The 12,064-nt window shown below is 42.5% G+C and overlaps 1 protein-coding gene across 6 annotated transcripts in view; it reads right to left on the bottom strand.

Moving 5' to 3' along the window:
- The window catches only part of LOC124180502, a 168,700-nt gene extending 157,602 nt beyond the window's left edge, over positions 1-11,098 (bottom strand). For 2 of the 6 annotated variants that reach the window (XM_046566101.1, XM_046566100.1), the window contains exons 1-2: positions 10,664-11,098; positions 10,232-10,488 (exon numbers count right to left, since the gene is read on the bottom strand). The gene's annotated coding sequence lies outside the window, so the exon portion shown is untranslated. Of the gene's footprint in view, positions 1-10,231; positions 10,489-10,659 lie in introns of all 6 variants that reach the window. The other 4 variants (XM_046566104.1, XM_046566102.1, XM_046566106.1 and 1 more) reach the window with 4 other exon arrangements.
- Between the last annotated feature and the right edge of the window lie 966 nt (positions 11,099-12,064).

The following is a 12,064-nucleotide window of genomic DNA, read 5'->3' as shown; positions in this document are numbered from 1 at the left end:
GGAAAACGGTGCGATCAGACCCGGAAGGGCTTTCTGACCATCCCAGCGAACGATGATTCTTCAGGGGTGTGATTAGGCATGCAACGTGGGGCTTCGGGCGGATTTTTCCTCGTCGAAGACGCGTCCTCTTTTCGGAACTCCGAGGCCGGGAGCCTCGAGGGACGCTTAGGGAATCCACCCTCGTATGGAGTCCGGTTCCCGGAGGGAAGGATGATCGCGACCCCCGAAGGGGTTACCTTGCCGGGATAACTTGGCTCTTTTCCTCTTGTTCTCCCCGCCGAATCCCCGGGAGACAATTCGGTTATCCGGACGTTCGTCGGGTGCGGAGGCTTCGGGTCAACTTACTCGAGTCGACTTTCTCGACCGACTGTACGAGTCCGCATCTCGGCGTCATCGGACAGGTAACAGCTCGCACCTGCCGGGCCCCGAAAAGGGACTCGAGGTCCATTCAGCCTCCTTCCTTTCCGCGCTCTCCGCTCCCTCGGGAAAAGGGGATGCGGGACGGTATCTGGAGGAATCTGTCTGGCCATCCCCTCGACGTCTTGTATCCTAGTGCTTGGGCGCACAATGGACGTCGCGTTGCTTCCACGAGAGTTTTGGAACGGGCGAGTAACGTTCGATGGTCTTGATTTTTGGGCCAGTGTTAATTTCCGGTTCTGTACAATTCTGCGGATTCGGATAATAAAATGAGGGATTCCCTGAGTTCGGGGAAAACATCTGGTGGTCGGATTTTGTATCGGTGATGAGTTACGCGAAATTCACCGAGCTGGAACGATTCCACGTTTCTAATATATCGGTAAAGTTCGAATTATCAGAGTGGAAACGTTATTTCTTTGTCCAATTCGTAGATCCAAATCTGCGGCAGAGTTCTCCTTGGTGAAAAAACGATTTCAGAATTATCGAGAAGTGAAAAGAAAAAAAGTTGGATGCTCAAAAAAAAAAAAAAATCGTTACATACATACATTATACATCCCATAGAATTCGGAGAAAGAACGTGAAGCTATTATTAATACAGGTTCGGGTAAAAAGCGAAGTTCTGTTTTCGAATTGCCTGCCACGCCCGGAACGGTTGGGTACAAAGCAGCACCGGCACCAGGGGATTATGATACTTGGTATGCCGGGGTCTCGTGCCTTATGATATTTCGCATTAATATTCCGTAGAGATATTCGGCCGGAGTCGCGGGGAGAAGAGGCAAGATCATCGCCGCTCCGAGTCGCGATGCAGTCAGACGTAAAGCGTTGTCCGTGTGTTTAAAATCACTCCCCGATGAAACTTGTTCCTCCGTATCGTCGGAAGTAACGAGTCCAAAAGTTACGATGGTTTCTTTGTGTATTTTGACAACGTAAAAAAAGAGAATATAGGCATAGAATCGACAGTATGAGCCCGAATCAGAGGTATACGTATTAGGGTGCTTTGTGTTTTCGACCTTTTCGAATTTTCACTCGGCCGCCACTCGGATTGCTTCCAAATAAACGAACGAAGATCCCTTTCGAATCAGAGATCTCTGCAGCAGCCCTCGCGCAAGGGCTGTGAAGTCTGCCGTTTAAGATATACGCGCGTTTTTAATACAGTCTCAGCGCATATTTCGTCGCGGAGTCGATTGTTTGAAAAAAAATTTGCTGGCGTGAGAAATCAGCGAGCATTGATTCCGATATTCGATGCAAAATATCAGCGTCGTCCGTCGAGCATTCCGTGTCGGCTGTACCCAATTAGAATTTGACTCTTTTGCGAGTTTGACGTCGGTGAACGATTGACGTGAAATCCTCCGTCGACGACGCTGATATTTTTATCAAACGGCAGCATCGGTGCCGATTGATTTCTCACACTTACAGATTACTCGCAAACAGTCAGTCCCGCGGTAAAATACACGCGTACTAAAAGTCGAGACAAAATGTGGATACAATTTAAATGACAAACTTCACAGACTTTGCGAGAAGATTTTTCGGGTTTGAAACGGATGCCTGTGCTTTCGATCAGATTTCTATTTGCTTATTCGTCACAAATCCGGAGGAGTTATCGTTAAAAAATCTGTTAAATCGAAACTAACGACAAATACCGCCCCAACACGCATATTACGTCTACTCTTCCTCCTCGCATTCTTTCCTCCTTATATTTTTCCCTCGAGGAATATCTCCGGCCGTCTTCAACCGCGGTCCAAGAATAAATTGAATCAACCGACGTCGAGCACCGCTCTGCACACGACCAAAATTTGACAGTCAGCTGGCATCGAGGCGGGCTTATTGTGCTCGTCGGCCAAGAATGCGCCTTCAGATATATCATGTTCTTAGGGACCGGATTCGTAACGACGCGTTACAAAGGCACTGCAATTGCTGTGGGCGAGTCACGATCACGCACACCGAGTACGTATTCACCTGTGTGTGTGTGTGTGTGTGTGTGCGTTGAAATGTAAGCGGTCACTTGGTATTGTCTATGCTCGGAGAATAATGGAGTAATCTCTTGTGGCGAAGCGCGGTATGTCCGCCCTCCCCCTCCTCACCCCCAGCTTTCACCCTCGGTCCTCTCTCCCTCTCTCTTTCTCTGTCCTTTTTCTTTTTATTTTATTTTCATTTTTTTTTCTCTCTCTCCTTCTTCTTCTCCTTCTCTTCTCTTTCTACGCCACCCACGAATACCGATAGGTATTTATGTACGTTCACGCTCGCGCCTCTGATCCCGACGGCTAATGAAACCTGAACCGATCCCTCTATACGTTCACAATACAATATCACGAGTGAAAATCCGTAGTTCTCAACGCGATCAAAGGCTCTCTGTGATCTATCGTTATATGAGCGAAACCGCGAGGATTGTACCGAGTACGAACCGCTGTTTTATTATTCGGCGTAAATACCGATCGAAGCTTGCGGTTAGCTCTACTCAAAATTTTCAAGCGTTGAATAATAGCCATTTTTTTTTTTTTTGAAAGAATTCAGCGTGTAATTTATTAGACAATTTACCGTGTAGATTTGATAAAATTTATAACAAATCACGTGATAAATTACGAAAGCACAAAATTCATATACAGTTCATTGTATAGTTTATTATATAATTTTTGATCTGGTACATCTGATTATTCGTGCTTTCGTAATTTATTAGGTGATTTATTGTAAATTTTACTGAATACAAAAAATATATCATATAATAAAGTACACGCTGAATTCTTTCGAAACATTTTATGATTTGATGCATGAACATTTTCAGTTGGAAGCAGCTGTAACAGAATTATACTTACGATTGTGCCTAACGAGAATAGTTTGAACGGTATCAACACGATTCTTTCGATCGTTTAAGATTCTTCGATTTTTCGTCTTAAGCACGGTTTTCATCGATTGACTAATCCGTCGGCGTGAAATAAAAACGAGGAAATCTTCTCGTCACCGAACGTGCGTTGTAACATGCACTATTTTGACTTTACTTTGCTTACGAGAATTCCCGACCCCTGAAGCTGCGTAAACTACGATAACGACGACACTTGTACATCACGCATAACTGGGTATCCCGGTACAAAGACGTTCACCGTTAATTTCTGATGGGAATATAAAATGTCGGTAGATGACAAGTAAAAGGGTAAAGGAAGCGCGGACGATTTGTAGGGTGAATTTTGACCGCGAGTTTCCAGTGTCAAAGTATATACGGGTTTTAAAAATACATGCGGCACCGTCGGCCGCGAAACCCGTCAGATGTAACTCAGGGGAGGAGAAAGGGAGCGGAAAAAGAGGGATGGAGAGAGAAAGAGAGAGAGAGAGAGAGAGAAAGAGAGAGAGAGAGAGAGACTACCGGCGATGAAAAATTCACACCACTCCCATAACTTGCCCGTTGCATTTTTCATAAACGAAAAACTTTTTTCACGGCTTCCGCCTTGCGCTGCGTTCGGCTACAACGTCATAAGACGCTACACGCGTTTCTAAGGTGTGTGTTATATATATAATATATACATATAGGTGCGTAACTATATATGTAGTGTGTGTGCATACCACGTAGTATTACTGAAAGATAATATCGGCCAACTCAAGGCGCGTGATTATTTTCGGATGCGTTGATCACTGGGAATAATAATTTTTTTTCAATAAGAGTCAGATTTTTCGTGGATCTGTAACAGTGTTCCTTTTCATCTTGTATCTACCAGCACATACGACCTTTTGTTCTTAGCTGATGAATTTATACTCGAACCCAAGAAAGTAAAATAAAATATTTTTCGACTGAAACGACCTTACGGAATTAATCGACGTAGGTTTTTATGGCTGAGTCAGTAGCGGAAGGTCGTATCTACCGCTACATACGACCTTTTCCTCTTAATAAAACTGTCGTTCAATTTCAACGTTTCTGACCGTATTTTCATGTTTTGAGTCTGGATAAGATAAAAAATATGTAAATACACGCCCTTTAGTCTTTTTAAAAATCAAAAGGTCGTAAGATGGCGCTAAAGTCCTCACGTGATCAGACGCGCGAATTATTTTTCCAACCAGTTGAAAATAACGAAATGAATACGAGCAGCGAGTGTTACTTACCTTGAAAAGATTAAAAATTATTCAAATACAGAGACGATTGCCTTTCTCAACGAGTCACAATTGGCCGAGAAACGTGCAGTCCGAGTGCATAAATTGTGTGAGTGCTCCGCTTATGCGACGCGATCTACAATGTGTTAATAATAATAGACAGTCCGCGTGCAAGCTCCTCGTTCGTAAAGCTTCTCACTCCCGGCAATTCTGACTAAGATGTCTAAAATGATCTTTGATCTGGTAAACCGCGCGACGATCAGAGCCAGGAATAAACTATTCCGCAAAATTATTACGCACAGTCTCGGGGGTGACAATTGGCCGCAGTAAGCGCGATTTATGATTTTCGAATGACGCACTTTGCCCTGATGTTACACGTTGTCTCGCTTAAATAACCGAACAGCGTCGGTATGGTATTGAAAATTTTACGGCAGCTGGACTCGCGGCTATTTTTCAAAACGAAACCCGAGTCCTCCACTTTTCTTATTGCATACAGCTATCCGCATCTCGATTATCAACGTTGGCCGTAAAAATTTTAAAACAACTTTTACGGACGGGCTCTCTTCACGGCTTGTTAACCGACAATTAAGAGCTGCTTTCCAGCTCTGAAGGAGAAGCAAAACTCTTTACGAGGTCTTGATTCAATTTAAACACAATTATTTCACCGAATCAGACAATTCCCATCGGTATAACATAAGCCTCAAAAGAGTAGGTAGTCTCGTCAAAATTAAAGGTCTGGATTAAAGATGTTCGGGATTTAACTGCATTTTTGTTTACAGAGATTCTCGACCCTCGGGAACTCAAATACGAAGTCATCTTTCAGCTGCATAGCCGGCGTTTAGAGAAAATAGGGACATTTGATGTTTTCTGCGTTTACTTCGAAAACTGTTATCGATGGATGATGAATGACTTGACCATCGTGTAGAGCGGAAAATTCTCCATCGAATTGCGTCTTGATATGTCGGAAACGGAGTCGGATAAGCAAATTGATAAAAAAGAAATTCTACTTATCGACATCATCTAGGGAATTTTGGTGAAATAATTTCTTTTTTCTTAATTTGTTAATCTGACTCCGTTTCCAACGTACGAATACATAATTTCGTGTAGAATTTTCTGCTCTACGCGATGGTCAAGTCATTTTTCATTTATCGGTAGCGGTTATTGAAGAAATCGCAAAATAAACGTAATCTTTTTCTGTTTTCTCGAAACCCCGGCTCTGCGGTTCAAAAACTACTTCGGATTTGAGTTCCTGAGGGTCGATAATTCTTTTAAACAAAAATGCAGCCATATCCCGAATATTTTCATTTCAGACCTATTTTCACCCGCCTTCGCGATCATTCACACAATCCTTGAGCCACGATGTCCCTACTTGAATCGATGAACGACAAACGATCCTAACTTCGGGTACATCGAAACCGAACATCCGAAAGCAAGAAACGTGCAATATTCTGAAAAAAAAAAAAAAATGAAGAATAAACTGCAATTCACTTTGCGTCGCGTCCAAGGAAATGAACGAATTCGTGTCTCTTGGGGTTCACAGATGTTCCCTAAGTATCCACAAGCTTGAAGTTGGTAACGTTAACTCAACGAAACGTCAGGCGGAAAATCGTTACCGCGCAATACCTGATTGGCTATGAAAATATCAGTGTATTATGGTCATCACTGTTCGTCAAACTTGAATTCCAACGGTGCGAAGTAACGATTTCCCCCAAACATACATTTGTTACGGTACATAACGTCACCAACGTCATCCTCATCCCCGAACGGGGTTAAACGATGGTTATCGTAGGCGTGGGTTTGCGATCCAGTGCCCATGGCGATCCAGATAGCGTTCCCACGGAACGAAGGATGCGTGATGACGTCGTCCAGGTCGCCGAGGCAGCTGTAACCCAGCGTGCACTGGGCGTGTAGACATTACCCTGCACAAATGCACCGGAGGGTGTATATCAAGGTGAACAATCGTCGCACGTACGTAGCAACGGGCGTGGTTCAACGTTGCTACGACTGTCCTCCACCTCCACTCCTCCGGGATAATTGTCTCCGAGAACCGAAACCTTCCTTCCAACGAACGGACAACGTCCCAAAGCAGCTATCGCCGCTACGTCCGGTGGTGGGAACTTCAGATAAGCCGGTAAGTGTCCTCTCCTCGTCTCGCGCTATACTGGAAACTTTCAATTCACGTCCATCCCCCCTAACGTCCAGAGAAATTCTATGGATCTGGTGAATCTGCGGTACCATGAAGCTAAGGTTACCAGCCAAACGTGTCGAACTTTTTGGAAACAGAAAAATGCAGTCTGGGTTTATCCTCATAATTCTGTAAAATTATTTCGGGTTCGAGGTGTGTGATAAAATTTTGGTTTTTGGATTCACCTATCTTATTCGAATGAACATTAGAACGTATTCTGGCTGCTAGCTTCAGCCTCGTCACAGTATTTATATTGATTTTCATCAGCCGTCATATTTTCTTTAAAATATTGCGATAGTTGGACGAATAAGATATATGTTTGTAGATCTTTGGATTTCCGAACTCGAGGATCGTCTGGAACTTCGTAAGCCGTGATGGAACAAAAAATTGAACCAAGATTTTCAAAACTAGACTCATGAAAGATTCATTTCAAAGTTTTGAAACAGTGATTTCTTCCACAACGTTGCCTCTTTTCGATGTGCGATATACTTGATAATGCGATGAAATTTTTTCATTATAGTTATAGATATTACTTAATTCGTGGTTCGTTAAAAATAGAAACGCATGTCTAGTATACACTTCATTTCTCACTCGACGTTTTTCTATTTATCTTCAAAAATTTTAATTTATCACGCGCATACATTTTCTATTCAAGAAAACCGACTTGGATTTTATGAAAAGTGAAATTAGTCGGGCGCTTGTTTATTAAAAATAACACGAAATTGGAATTTTTCACAGTTGATTTTCTCGAGTCTGGACACTGGAAAAACGAGGCCCGCTACTTTGGGAAATTAATTCCGAAACGACGAGACTTTCGCGTAACGTTTAAATGCGACGAAAATTAATAACGAAAAAATTCCACCATCCGATCTTCCCCTCGTGAAATTATGAAGAAATCTCGTACTCCAGATGCCTCTTTATCTCTGAGGGTAGCTTTTCCCAATTTATTCCGACCGACAATCGGATCATCAAGTGCATATAATCGGGGGTTAAAATTCCGGGGGAAGTTAAAGGGCCGGATGATATCTCGATCCTGGATGCAAGATTCGTCGTATATCCGAGGTCTGGACCGCGTCAGGAATTCCCCAACTTCCGGGAGCATTTCGAATGCAGCATTCGGCGCCCTCGAATTGCGGCCGCATCCCTTGGCTGCCTCATCGATGGCAGGTAGAATCCCGAATGCCTGGAGCCGATTGGCAGGCGCCAGAAAACAACGGAACAAAATCCAAGCCAACCCGGAATTACTCATTGCGCCAAATTATCGCGCTGGATTCTCGCCAAGCATTAACGACCGAATTGAACCGGTCATTTCCGGCGTTTAATTCGGGGATGGTGGAGAGGGTGGAAACGCGGAAGGGTCGCAACGAGGGACGTTTTTATTTATTCATTGTTTTTTTTTATCAAAATCTCAGCCAAAAATCTGTCTCATAGAATTGCAAGGGTGCAAGTGTGAAAAACATGGAATCGTTGAAGAATTCCGACGATTCTATAAATTTTTAGTTCGGTTACCGCTCGGTCCTTAACTATTTTCAATTTTTACCAGAATCAAAAAATATAGTTCTAGGCAATTAGCAAAAAAGGATCGACGATAGCGCAAAATGTTTACGCGTACCTCGTTTTTCGCAATTCCAACAATATTCAAACAGTTTTTTTTTTTTTTCAAGGATACCTGTTTTACTGAATTTTTCTAGTTACTGTTACAAATGAAATATTTCTCAGTCCGGTCCAGTTTGTTCATTTTTGAAAATTCCGTGCAGAGCTGCGATCCTTCGGTTTTCGATCTCTAAAAATTTTCAACCCCCAGAGAATAACTTCGAGCATCGTTATTCCGGAACCGTTGGCTGTAAGGCGTTTTCAACCGAATGTCGGTGCGTTTTTCAGGTATAAATACCGCGGTACGTGATATCAGAGATAGTTGCCGCTGCCGCTGCACCGCTCCGGGGTTCAGGACCCGGGTAAATCTATCAAGGGGATTTATCGTTCTCTGTCGTTGCAATTTCCACCGTGGCAAACGGTAGGTATATACCTGCCTTACATATATATATATATACCAAAGCGTACGTACGTGCGTCACGTTCGCTACCTGTAATATACGATTAGTGCCTCTCTGTGCATTGTGTCGTCTGTAAAGTAAACCTGCGTTACGTTTAAACTTGGGTGTATGTGTGTATAATACGATTAAGGTGTTTCGGAAAAAATAATTTCAGATTCTTCGCCGTGTGGCACTCGGTGAAAACTTTGTTTGGGTTGAAGGAAAAATTTTGTGAAAGAATGGGCGTTACGCGTTACGCGAAAGATCGCGTTCGTATCATTTTTCATTTTTTTTCACATTTTTTTGTATTTCTTAAGAAACACGTTCCAGCACTTGGATTATTATTTCTTTCCTGACGTTTATATCCGACCCAAAGATCACGATCCGTAACGCAGCGATGTATCATCCGGGAATCTTATTACCTTAAATTAAAAGTTCGTATTAAATTATAACTATTTCATGAGATTGAATCAATAACGTAAAAGTCGTCAGATACGCTTTTCGAACATCAACTGGATACTGGTATTACAAATTTAGCTCTTCTTTGCGACGTAAATTGATATTACGATTGATGTGAGCGAGAAAAAAATAAAAATAAAATAAAAAAATGTTAATCGCGATATTTTATAAATTTAAAAAAACGTGTTAAATCGAAAAATCAACCGAGCGTGATCTTCCACGTAAACTTACGATCGCTCATCCTTTGACAGAACCTTTCTTTCGACCTAAACAAACTTTGCAGGGGGTGTCACGGTGGTAAATAGCAGATTATTTCTTTCCAAAACACCCCGATAGTATACAGATGCACTAGTTTTCAAAAATTTCTTCACACATATTATTCACCTCGACAGTCCTTCGTTTTCATTCTCTGATAATTATGCCGCCAACGCTGTATCAATCATATACTCTCTGTAATCCGCCAAATTGGTTATACATATGTATACAAAGGTCTGCCGAAAATCAATTCAGCGCTTTCCGTTCAAAATCGCGTTATGCACTGTTCGAATTATCCATGCATGTATTATTACACGCAAAGTAATTTCAGGTTTACGTACGTACACGTACGCGGTGATCGCGAAATGTAGTTCAGTATGCGACGCGATCCATCAATCAGGAAAGAGAGAAACCGTATCAACCGCGTCACAGCTGCTACGCTCTGTCAAAATTTATGGCATAATCTCCGGGTCTTTTCCCGTACGGTCAATATTCACCGTGCGGCGTATCATGTGCGTACATGTTATATTATACAAGGTACGAGAGAAATAAGAACGTTGAAAGGCGAACGGAAACTGTTTAAAAAGAAGAAAAATACTACGACATGCTGGTTGTTGAAACAAAAAAAAAAAAAAACTAACAACGATCAACGATCAATTATACACAATAATGTTGCATCGATATGAATGTTTTTGAATTTTTTAAGGGTGAGTCGATTTTTCCAATACATTTTTTTTTTTTGGTTGCCTCGGTCGGCGAAAAGTAGAATTTTCACCTCGGCGATAACCGCTGCAGTTTAGATTACTTACGTTTTCTTTTTCCCTGTCCGCGTTGTATCACATAGGAAGACAGAAGTCACAAATTCAATTTTACTTTTAACTTAACGTTAATTTTTCTTTTTTTGGTCGTTATGTTTTCGTTCTTTCTTTCTTTCTTTTTTTTTTTTTTTTTTGGTATATTTTTTTTTGTTTTTCTCCTGAGACGAGCGTAACGGTGAAGGGGGGTGTTGGACGTTCACAGACACAGGGATGTTTTCTCTCTTATTTCCTTAATCTCGTTTTCTTTCCTTAAGAAATTTCAAATTATACAGCATAGGGACGTCACAATTGTATGCAGTTATATATATATTCATCATCATCACATACATATATATATATATATATACATATATGTGCATGCACAGATGTATGTATACACATATAAGCGCAAAGGACAAATCACACAATTATATACACACTCACTATGGTAGGTTCGATTTAAACTGCGGGTACAAAAAACTGCAGAACTTGATGCGTTGCACACTACCTGAATATTATAAAACGACGCCTCCGCTTTTCTTTAAAACTTTGTTCAGGATTTTGTTATACTTTCGTTTTCTTTGCTTTCGTAATTTTCCTTTATCCCCCGGGTGTCTCGGGTTTCCTTTTGATTCGCATTAATTTCGTCGCACAATCGTCGTCCGCGGTTTTAAAAAAAGCCAATCTTCACTCTTCCTCCTTTGCCGAACTACCAGCTGACTCCGAGTCTCTTTAACGCACTCTTGGAATCGGATGAGAATTATCCGTGAAAAAATTTATTCAGTACAACGTACAATATATACACACACATATATATATATATATACATGTATAAAACCGACGTACGATTTTGTCGCAGCTGGTGAAGGAGCACGCACAACGTCGTTGAATGTGGATAAAACAAAAAAAAAAAAAAAAAAACAACAACAACAACAAAAAAAGAAAGAAAAAAAACAAACAAATATCACCTTCCGGAACACAACACGCAGGTAAACTTCGAACAGGGACGATCACTCGGAACTCATTATTTTACACACAGGTACGATCTAACCGGCGATAGTAAAGGATCGCTGCTTCCTCACGGAGTTCCGGAAGAGTTTCTCAACCCCGAGGAAACCTGAGGGATGATTTGACGCACCGAAAGGACGAACTGCCAGGGGTTGGTTTGGTATCGGGCCGAATGCGAGGACTCGGGGGTTGCTCGTCGCGTGGTATCGATCCCGACTCGGGGTTTACGGTTTCTTAAAAGCGTTTTCCTCCGATTCTCTCTCTCTCTCTCTTTCTCTTTCTCTCTCTCTCTCTCTCTCTCTGCGTGCGATTGAGCGTATACGCGTACGACGGACTTCGAGAGGAAACCACCCCTGCACCTCGGGATCTATCGGCGCCGGTATCGAACGTCGCTGTCAGGAGCGACGAACCGCGGCACTCCGACAACCGAAAACAACTCGAGACGCGAGCTTCGGCGGCACGCGGATGGCTTCGGCGTCCGGGTCGGACTGAATTCTGAGCAGGCGTCCCGACGCCCTCGGCCGACGCCGTGGTACCGGCGCCCCCCACCCGGAGGAGCCACGCTTCAGGCTTTCGGCACCCCTTTTACAGATACCCGAGATGATCGGTTTCACCTTCTTCTATACTGAGAGGAATTTTCATTCTTTACCGCGATCGAAAAATGTAGTACCAGGTAGAAAATGAATATTAGCTTTATAGCCGTTGCCGGAAAGTCTGGTGTCCGTTGCTATTCTTTCACGTTGCGATCACTGTTGCTAGATTTTCTTGCAACGATAAATTGACGTCAAGGCCTTGTTCGACTAAAAAAGTAGAGTAAACCGACGAAACTGATTTTGT

Source organism: Neodiprion fabricii, chromosome 4, assembly GCF_021155785.1.
Source record: "Neodiprion fabricii isolate iyNeoFabr1 chromosome 4, iyNeoFabr1.1, whole genome shotgun sequence".
Classification (NCBI taxonomy): domain Eukaryota; kingdom Metazoa; phylum Arthropoda; class Insecta; order Hymenoptera; family Diprionidae; genus Neodiprion; species Neodiprion fabricii.
This window is presented reverse-complemented; position numbering and strand designations above follow the sequence as displayed.